The sequence below is a fragment of the Pseudophryne corroboree genome, chromosome 6 (assembly GCF_028390025.1).
Source record: "Pseudophryne corroboree isolate aPseCor3 chromosome 6, aPseCor3.hap2, whole genome shotgun sequence".
NCBI classification, from domain to species: Eukaryota; Metazoa; Chordata; class Amphibia; order Anura; family Myobatrachidae; genus Pseudophryne; species Pseudophryne corroboree.
In genome coordinates, this window is record NC_086449.1 from 31841964 (window position 1) to 31853097 (window position 11134).

Here is an 11134-nt window from a genome sequence, read left to right on the forward strand (position 1 = left end):
TTCCGTCTCCCTAAATACCCTAGCTAGTACAAAAAACAGCTGATCTCAATTGCCGCTAATCGGCGTACAGGACCGCCCGCGCATGCGCATACCGGATGCACATGACCGGAAACAAGATGGACGTGCGTTCCACCGCATCCGGAAGTCCCGTAAACTGACAGCGGCTTGCGTTCCAGTTCTTCACAAAGTCCGATCCCGGAGGTTTGCAGTGGTAGTGCGTTCCACCTTATAGAGGGACCTTCAATATTGGGCTGCTATAAATTCCAATCATCCAGGGAGGCCACAATCAGTTCCAAGATATTTGAAGAATCCTCCACAAATGTCCAACCATTAATTTAATGTATAAACATAATTAAATGGACAGAGTCAGCACCTCAAATAGAAAAAAATATGAATATATGGACAAAAGCAGCAATATACATATAAAATATAAATATGTGGACAATAGCAGCAATATACATATAAAAAATATAAAATATATATATATATATATATATATATATATATATATGAAATGAAATAGAGGAGATGGCGCCAAGGGAGTTATATCAACGCCCTACCTAAAAACGGACCCTCACAGTACTCTCCGGATAAATTACGTCAGATAACAAATACTAACATAAAAATTTATTAAAACAACATATAAACCCGACACAAATGTTCATAAGTATACAGAGTTGATACATTTACATTTGTCGCACAATTTGAACAATCAGTTTGTAGTGATGAGGAAAAAGCGTAGATATATCACTACGATTTCCTCCTTCTCCTTATTGTAGATTCGGAGGTAACATCAGATAATAGATAGATAACCCAACGTGTTTCGTCTTGTTCCAAGACTTCATCAGGGGTAAAATCTCTTCATTTCAGAACATATTGTCAGCACATAAAAGGTCATTCAAAGATGTATGAACAACGTTTCAATATTTCAATGGGATTTGATTGATACAGCGAGGACCATACCTCATATATCATCAGCTTGAGTCTGACATTCAGATATTCGAATATGGGGAAGATTCATATGTGTATAGAATCTAACTGGTTCGCAAGCATAAGGAACCTCGTCGGTCAGCAGCTTGAACCTGACACTCAGAGACTCAGGAGTGAAGGCAATTCAAATGGGTATAATGTCTAACCAATTTAGAACACGTGGTAGACCCTCCAGTGGTGCAGTGCTGACAGCCAAGTCTCTGTATATATACAGGTTGAGTCTCCCTTATCCAAAATGCTTGGGACCAGAGGTATTTTGGATATCGGATTTTTCCGTATTTTAGAATAATTGCATACCATAATGAGATATCATGGTGATGGGACCTAAATCTAAGCACAGAATGCATTTATGTTTCATATACACCTTATACACATAGCCTGAAGGTAATTTTAGCCAATATTTTTAATAACTTTGTGCATTAAACAAAGTGTGTCTACATTCACACAATTCATTTATGTTTCATATACACCTTATACACACAGCCTGAAGGTCATTTAATACAATATTTTTTAATAACTTTGTGTATTAAACAAAGTTTGTGTACATTGAGCCATCAGAAAACAAAGCTTTCACTATCTCACGCTCACTCAAAAAATTCCGTATTTCGGAATATTCCGTATTTCGGAATATTTGGATATGGGATACTCAACCTGTATATATAAAAAGGAGATTCAAATAGGAAAAATGAACCAAGAATCAAAGAATGCAATTGATCAATTAAGTTAAAAAACACTTCAACTCAAAATCACCATTAAGTCCATTAGGGGCAAGTGTGTCCAAATGGTGTATCCATCTCATTTCCGATTGAGACAGTCTTTTATCTATGTCTTTTGAACGCCAATTAGGTTGTATCTGTTGTAGACCATAAAAGCTTTTTATTTTACATTCATTTGATTCATGGCACACCTTAAAATGTGAGGAGACCGTGTGCGTGATTAACCCTTTACGAATATTATAAATATGCTCTGCGGCTCTTACTTTTAAGCATCTGGTGGTCTTGCCCACATAATAAAAGCCGCAAGCACATTCCAAGATATAAATAATATTCTTGGAATGGCAAGTAATGAATTCCTTGATTTCTACAGATTTTCCTTTTATAATTAAATTCGTAGTTTTTTTGTCCCTACATTTAACTGTCTTGCACATCAGGCAATCACCACACCGGTGAAAGCCCTTTGTGCGTATACTTTGACGGGGATTATTCTCAACATGGCTCCTCACCAAATGACTCTTTAAAGATGGTGCCCTTTTATAAATAAAAAGGGGTCTATCAGGGAGTACACTGCCTAATAGAGGGTCCTGTTTTAGTAACTTCCAATTACTTTTAAAAATTCGTTCAATCTCCTTATGTCTTGAGTTAAATTGGCTAACAAAAGCCCATTGAAAATTTTGATCTTTTAGAACATCACAAGCTTCTTTCTTTTTGAGAAGATCCACCCGATTAATGGTATCCACTTTTTCTCTTGTTTTTTTTTAAAGAATCCCTAGAATAACCCTTTGCAATGAACCTTTCAGATAAAGCATTTTGTTGTTCATTGCATATCTCACTATCGGTACAGTTCACGTGTGAAAATGGCGGCGACGCGCGGCTCCTTATATAGAATCCGAGTCTCGCGATAGAATCCGAGCCTCGCGAGAATCCGACAGCGGGATGATGACGTTCGGGCGCGCTCGGGTTAACCGAGCAAGGCGGGAAGATCCGAGTCGCTCGGCCCCGTGTAAAAAAACATGAAGTTCGGGTGGGTTCGGATTCCGAGGAACCGAACCCGCTCATCCCTACATTGCATATCTCACTATCGGTACAGTTCCTTTTAATACGAATGTATTGACCGAAAGGAATGGATTCTAACCAGTTTAAATGATGTTGACTCGTGATGTCAATAAAGCTGTTTGAATCAGTGGTTTTACGGAAAGTTTTTGTCTTTAATTGTCCCATATCTACATAAATATTCAGATCTAAAAATGAAATTTCTACAGTACTAATATTAAAAGTCAGTCTGATAGACATGACATTAGAATTTAAATAAGAATTTACTTACCGATAATTCTATTTCTCATAGTCCGTAGTGGATGCTGGGGACTCCGAAAGGACCATGGGGAATAGCGGCTCCGCTGGAGACTGGGCACAAAAGTAAAAAGCTTTAGGACTACCTGGTGTGCACTGGCTCCTCCCCCTATGACCCTCCTCCAAGCCTCAGTTAGGATACTGTGCCCGGACGAGCGTACACAATAAGGAAGGATTTTGAATCCCGGGTAAGACTCATACCAGCCACACCAATCACACCGTACAACTTGTGATTTGAACCCAGTTAACAGCATGATAACAGAGGAGCCTCTGAAAAGATGGCTCACAACAATAATAACCCGATTTTTGTAACAATAACTATGTACAAGTATTGCAGACAATCCGCACTTGGGATGGGCGCCAAGCATCCACTACGGACTATGAGAAATAGAATTTTCGGTAAGTAAATTCTTATTTTCTCTAACGTCCTAGTGGATGCTGGGGACTCCGAAAGGACCATGGGGATTATACCAAAGCTCCCAAACGGGCGGGAGAGTGCGGATGACTCTGCAGCACCGAATGAGAGAACTCCAGGTCCTCCTCAGCCAGGGTATCAAATTTGTAGAATTTTGCAAACGTATTTGCCCCTGACCAAGTAGCTGCTCGGCAAAGTTGTAAAGCCGAGACCCCTCGGGCAGCCGCCCAAGATGAGCCCACTTTCCGTGTGGAATGGGCTTTTACAGATTTTGGCTGTGGCAGGCCTGCCACAGAATGTGCAAGCTGAATTGTACTACAAATCCAACGAGCAATCGTCTGCTTAGAAGCAGGGGCACCCAGCTTGTTGGGTGCATACAGGATAAACAGCGAGTCAGATTTTCTGACTCCAGCCGTCCTGGAAACATATATTTTCAGGGCTCTGACTACGTCCAGCAACTTGGAATCCTCCAAGTCCCTAGTAGCCGCAGGCACCACAATAGGCTGGTTTAAGTGAAATGCTGAAACCACCTTAGGGAGAAATTGAGGACAAGTCCTCAATTCTGCCCTGTCCGTATGAAAAATCAGGTAAGGGCTTTTATAGGATAAAGCCGCCAATTCTGATACACGCCTGGCTGAAGCCAGGGCTAACAGCATTACCACTTTCCATGTGAGATATTTTAAGTCCACAGTGGTGAGTGGTTCAAACCAATGCGATTTTAGGAATCCCAAAACTACATTGAGATCCCAAGGTGCCACTGGAGGCACAAAAGGAGGCTGTATATGCAGTACCCCCTTGACAAACGTCTGAACTTCAGGAACTGAAGCTAGTTCTTTTTGGAAGAATATTGACAGGGCCGAAATTTGAACCTTAATGGACCCTAATTTGAGGCCCATAGACAGTCCTGTTTGCAGGAAATGCAGGAATAGACCCAGTTGAAATTCCTCTGTAGGGGCCTTCCTGGCCTCACACCACGCAACATATTTACGCCAAATACGGTGATAATGTTGCACAGTTACATCCTTCCTGGCTTTGATCAGGGTAGGGATAACTTCATCCGGAATGCCTTTTTCCTTCAGGATCCGGCGTTCAACCGCCATGCCGTCAAACGCAGCCACGGTAAGTCATGGAACAGACATGGTCCCTGCTGGAGCAGGTCCTTTCTTAGAGGTAGAGGCCACGGGTCTTCCGTGAGCATCTCTTGAATTTCCGGGTACCAAGTCCTTCTTGGCCAATCTGGAGCCACGAGTATAGTCTTTACACCTCTCCTTCTTATGATTCTCAGTACCTTGGGTATGAGAGGCAGAGGAGGGAACACATATACTGACTGGTACACCCACGGTGTTACCAGAGCGTCCACAGCTATTGCCTGAGGGTCCCTTGACCTGGCGCAATATCTGTCCAGTTTTTTGTTGAGGCGGGACGCCATCATGTCCACCTTTGGTTTTTCCCAACGGTTCACAATCATGTGGAAGACTTCTGGGTGAAGTCCCCACTCCCCCGGGTGAAGATCGTGTCTGCTGAGGAAGTCTGCTTCCCAGTTGTCCACTCCCGGAATGAACACTGCTGACAGTGCTATCACATGATTTTCCACCCAGCGAAGAATCCTTGCAACTTCCGTCATTGCCCTCCTGCTTCTTGTGCCGCCCTGTCTGTTTACGTGGGCGACTGCCGTGATGTTGTCCGACTGGATCAACACCGGCTGACCCTGAAGCAGAGGCCTTGCCTGACTTAGGGCATTGTAAATGGCCCTTAGTTCCAGGATATTTATGTGAAGTGACGTTTCCATGCTTGACCACAAGCCCTGGAAATTTTTTCCCTGTGTGACTGCTCCCCAGCCTCTCAGGCTGGCATCCGTGGTCACCAGGACCCAATCATGAATGCCGAATCTGCGGCCCTCTAGGAGATGAGCACTCTGTAACCACCACAGGAGAGACACCCTTGTCCTTGGAGACAGGGTTATTCGCTGATGCATTTGAAGATGCGATCCGGACCATTTGTCCAGCAGATCCCACTGAAAAGTTCTTGCGTGGAATCTGCCGAATGGAATCGCTTCGTAAGAAGCCACCATCTTTCCAAGGACCCTTGTGCATTGATGCACTGACACTTGGCCTGGTCTTAGGAGGTTCCTGACTAGGTCGGATAACTCCCTGGCTTTCTCCTCCGGGAGAAACACCTTTTTCTGTACTGTGTCCAGAATCATCCCTAGGAACAGCAGACGTGTCGTCGGAATCAGCTGCGATTTTGGAATATTTAGAATCCATCCGTGCTGTCGTAGTACTACTTGAGATAGTGCTACTCCGACCTCTAACTGTTCTCTGGACCTTGCCCTTATCAGGAGATCGTCCAAGTAAGGGATAATTAAGACGCCTTTTCTTCGAAGAAGAATCATCATTTCGGCCATTACCTTGGTAAAAGCCCTGGGTGCCGTGGACAATCCAAACGGCAGCGTCTGAAACTGATAGTGACAGTTCTGTACCACAAACCTGAGGTACCCTTGGTGAGAAGGGCAAATTGGGACATGGAGGTAAGCATCCTTGATGTCCAGAGACACCATATAGTCCCCTTCTTCCAGGTTCGCTATCACTGCTCTGAGTGACTCCATCTTGAACTTGAACCTTTTTATGTAAGTGTTCAAGGATTTCAGATTTAAAATGGGTCTCACCGAGCCGTCCGGCTTCGGTACCACAAACAGCGTGGAATAATACCCCTTTCCCTGTTGTAGGAGGGGTACCTTGATTATCACCTGCTGGGAATACAGCTTGTGAATGGCTTCCAATACCGCCTCCCTGTCGGGGGGAGACGTTGGTAAAGCAGACTTCAGGAACCGGCGAGGGGGAGACGTCTCGAATTCCAATTTGTACCCCTGAGATACTACCTGCAGGATCCAGGGGTCCACTTGCGAGTGAGCCCACTGCGCGCTGAAATTCTTGAGACGGGCCCCCACCGTGCCTGAGTCCGCTTGTAAGGCCCCAGCGTCATGCTGAGGACTTGGCAGAAGCGGGGGAGGGCTTCTGTTCGTGGGAAGAGGCTGTCTGCTGCAGTCTTTTTCCCCTTCCTCTGCCCCGGGGCAGATATGAGTGGCCTTTTGCCCGCTTGCCCTTATGGGGATGAAAGGACTGAGCCTGAAAAGACGGTATCTTTTTCTGCTGAGAGGTGGCCTGGGGTAAAAAGGTGGATTTCCCAGCCGTTGCCGTGGCCACCAGGTCCGATAGACCGACCCCAAATAACTCCTCCCCTTTATACGGCAATACTTCCATATGCCGTTTGGAATCCGCATCACCTGACCACTGTCGCGTCCATAACCCTCTTCTGGCAGAAATGGACATCGCACTTACTCTTGATGCCAGAGTGCAAATATCCCTATGTGCATCTCGCATATATAGAAATGCATCCTTTAAATGCTCTATAGTCAATAATATATTGTCCCTGTCCAGGGTATAAATATTTTCAGTCAGGGAATCCGACCAAGCCACCCCAGCACTGCACATCCACGCTGAGGCGATTGCTGGTCGCAGTATAATACCAGTATGTGTGTATATACTTTTTAGGATATTTTCCAGCTTCCTATCAGCTGGTTCCTTGAGGGCGGCCGTATCAGGAGACGGTAACGCCACTTGTTTTGATAAGCGTGTGAGCGCCTTATCTACCCTAGGGGGTGTTTCCCAACGTGCCCTAACCTCTGGCGGGAAAGGGTATAATGCCAATAATTTTTTCGAAATTAGCAGTTTTTTATCGGGGGAAAACCACGCTTCATCACACACCTCATTTAATTCATCTGATTCAGGAAAAACTACGGGTAGTTTTTTCACACCCCACATAATACCCTTTTTTGTGGTACTTGTAGTATCAGAAATGTTCAAAACCTCCTTCATTGCCGTGATCATGTAACGTGTGGCCCTACTGGAAAATACGTTTGTTTCCTCACCGTCGACACTGGAGTCAGTGTCCGTGTCAGTGTCTGTATCGACCTGAGGTAACGGGCGTTTTAGAGCCCCTGACGGTGTTTGAGACGCCTGTACAGGTATTAACTGATTTGTCGGCTGTCTCATGTCGTCAACAGTCTTTTGTAAAGTGCTGACACTATCACGTAATTCTTTCCATAAGACCATCCAGTCAGGTGTCGACTCCCTAGGGGGTGACATCACTAACACAGGCAATTGCTCCGCCTCCACACCATTTTCCTCCTCATACATGTCGACACAACGTACCGACACACAGCACACACACAGGGAATGCTCTGACAGAGGACAGGACCCCACTAGCCCTTTGGGGAGACAGAGGGAGAGTTTGCCAGCACACACCAGAGCGCTATATATATATAGGGATAACCTTATATAAGTGTTTTTCCCTGATATAGCTGCTGTATATATTTATCTGCCAAATTAGTGCCCCCCCTCTCTTGTTTTACCCTGTTTCTGTAGTTCAGGACTGCAGGGGAGAGTCAGGGAGCCTTCCTCCAATGGAGCTGTGAGGAAAAAATGGCGCCAGTGTGCTGAGGAGATAGGCTCCGCCCCCTTCTCGGCGGCCTTTCTCCCGCTTTTTTATGGAAAAATTGGCAGGGGTTAAATGCATCCATATAGCCCAGGAGCTATATGTGATGTATTTTTTTGCCAAAAAAGGTGTTTTTATTGCATCTCAGGGCCCCCCCCCCCCCAGCGCCCTGCACCCTCAGTGACCGGAGTGTGAAGTGTGCTGAGAGCAATGGCGCACAGCTGCGGTGCTGTGCGCTACCTTATTGAAGACAGGACGTCTTCTGCCGCCGATTTTCCGGACCTCTTCAGTCTTCTGGCTCTGTAAGGGGGCCGGCGGCGCGGCTCTGGGACCCATCCATGGCTAGGCCTGTGATCGTCCCTCTGGAGCTAATGTCCAGTAGCCTAAGAAGCCCAATCCACTCTGCACGCAGGTGAGTTCGCTTCTTCTCCCCTTAGTCCCTCGGTGCAGTGAGCCTGTTGCCAGCAGGTCTCACTGAAAATAAAAAACCTACTTTAAACTTTTACTCTAAGCAGCTCAGGAGAGCCACCTAGATTGCACCCTTCTCGTTCGGGCACAAAAATCTAACTGAGGCTTGGAGGAGGGTCATAGGGGGAGGAGCCAGTGCACACCAGGTAGTCCTAAAGCTTTTTACTTTTGTGCCCAGTCTCCTGCGGAGCCGCTATTCCCCATGGTCCTTTCGGAGTCCCCAGCATCCACTAGGACGTTAGAGAAATAAAGTGCAAAAGTTTTCCAATCCACATTGATCGCCTCTCCATATAAAGAGTACGTCATCTATAAAGCGCTACCAGAGCACCAGGCTCGCCCCCAAGTTGGCACCATCGAATACCGTTAGTTCTTCCCAATGGGCCATAAATAAATTTGCGTAACTGGGGGCGAACCTGGTGCCCATGGCAGTGCCAGTCAATTGCATATAAAACGTCCCGTCAAATATGAAATAATTATTGACTAAAATCAATGAGATACTTTCCAAGATAAAGTTTTTTACATCTTCCTCTAAAGTGCTTAAATTTAAAAAGTATGACACTGCTGCTAGACCCTTTTCTTTCTCAATGATTGTATAAAGTGTGCTTACGTCCGCACTACATAAATGATCACCTTCACACCAATCATAATCAGAGAGTTTGCGTATCACATCACCAGTGTCCTTTAAATAGGCCTTCGTATTCTGCACTAAAGGTTGGAGATAATGGTCAACTAGAGCAGATAAATTGCTTGTGACACTGTTACATCCTGAAACAATTGGACGTCCCGGGGGGTGGAGGGGGTCCTTATGGACTTTTGGAAGGACATACATTGAGGGTACAGAAGGATCTTTTATATTAAGGAAGTCAAACTCAGCCTGTGTTATAACCTTCTGTTTGAGTGCCTTTGTGGTTAGTTCCTTAAGTTCCTTCATAATCCTCAATGTAGGGTCAACCTTTAATTTTTTATATGTCTTAGTATCACCTAGCTGTTTGGTGATTTCTGCCATATATACTTCCTTGTCCATAAGGACCACCCCCCCCACCCTTATCAGCCGGTTTAATAATTAATGACTTGTCCTCCTTCAAGGATTTCAGAGCAGCAAATTCCGTTTTACTTAAATTCAATTTGGTTCTCTTCTTAATTTTAATTGTTTCCTCAATTTCTTTTGAAACAACTTTATTAAATGCATCAACGCAACTACCCTTGCAATGAGTAGGGTAGAACGTTGAAGGAGCTCTGAAACCTGTGTTAGACTGTTCCACTTCTGGTTGAGTCAGGGTTTCTTCTTTTTCTTTATTAAGAAAGAAGCGTTTGACTGTCAATTTCCGTGTAAATTTCTGCACATCAAGAAACAAGTCAAATGATTTGGGCTGACAGGTGGGTGCAAACTTTTGCATTTCATGGGTGGTCAATTCTTTTTTAGTTAAATTGAACACTTTTGTTTATAATAAGGATTTGTCAGTTACAATTGCCTCTGCTATCCCTATTTTCTTAACTTTTTTCTTTCTTTTTTACTTTTTCCCTGCTCTTTTACCTCTAACATGTTTTGACTTTCTAATTACACCCTTCTCCTTCTCTTCTGGGTTACGTGTTCCCAGTCTAAAAAAGATTGGTTCAGATCACCCGCTGATCCAGGGTCATCAAACTCCAAGGCGTCATATCTATTAGACACTCTCATGTCATGATTAAAACCTGGACTTCTATTTCTTCCCCTATCCGAATTATAGGGATATTTTCCTTGTTGTTTCCTATATGGATATACAAAATCCCTAGGAGCAACATTTTTAGCCCTACCATTCTGATAGGGTCTTACATGATTATCAAAAGAATCACGATAAGGAGGGGCATTCCTATCTTTTCTATTCTTATTCCTCCAAATTGGAACTTTCCTTTTTAGAGTGGTGTTAATTGAGATGTTAGTATTAATAGCTTCACTATTCGTAGTTTCTGTTTCCTTTATAGATAAAATATCTCTTAAATACTTTTTGTTTTTCTTTTCTCTTAGTTCCTTTGTATTTTTGGTTATTTTATTAGCTGGTGCTCTGGCAGCGCTTTATAGATGACGTACTCTTTATATGGAGAGGCGATCAATGTGGATTGGAAAACTTTTGCACTTTATTAAATTCTAATGTCATGTCTATCAGACTGACTTTTAATATTAGTACTGTAGAAATTTCATTTTTAGATCTGAATATTTATGTAGATATGGGACAATTAAAGACAAAAACTTTCCGTAAAACCACTGATTCAAACAGCTTTATTGACATCACGAGTCAACATCATTTAAACTGGTTAGAATCCATTCCTTTCGGTCAATACATTCGTATTAAAAGGAACTGTACCGATAGTGAGATATGCAATGTAGGGATGAGCGGGTTCGGTTCCTCGGAATCCGAACCCGCCCGAACTTCATGTTTTTTTACACGGGGCCGAGCGACTCGGATCTTCCCGCCTTGCTCGGTTAACCCGAGCGCGCCCGAACGTCATCATCCCGCTGTCGGATTCTCGCGAGGCTCGGATTCTATCGCGAGACTCGGATTCTATATAAGGAGCCGCGCGTCGCCGCCATTTTCACACGTGCATTGAGATTCATAGGGAGAGGACGTGGCTGGCGTCCTCTCCGTTTATAGAGAAGAGAGTGAGACAGTAGAGAGAGACACAGTAGTAATTTTGGGGAGCATTAGGAGGAGTACTAGTTACT

General features: G+C 44.2%; 1 pseudogene; it reads right to left on the reverse strand.

Annotated features, from left to right (window-relative positions):
* The window catches only part of LOC134934187 (vomeronasal type-2 receptor 1-like), an 86390-nt pseudogene extending 77026 nt beyond the window's left edge, over nucleotides 1-9364 (reverse strand).
* Between the last annotated feature and the right edge of the window lie 1770 nt (nucleotides 9365-11134).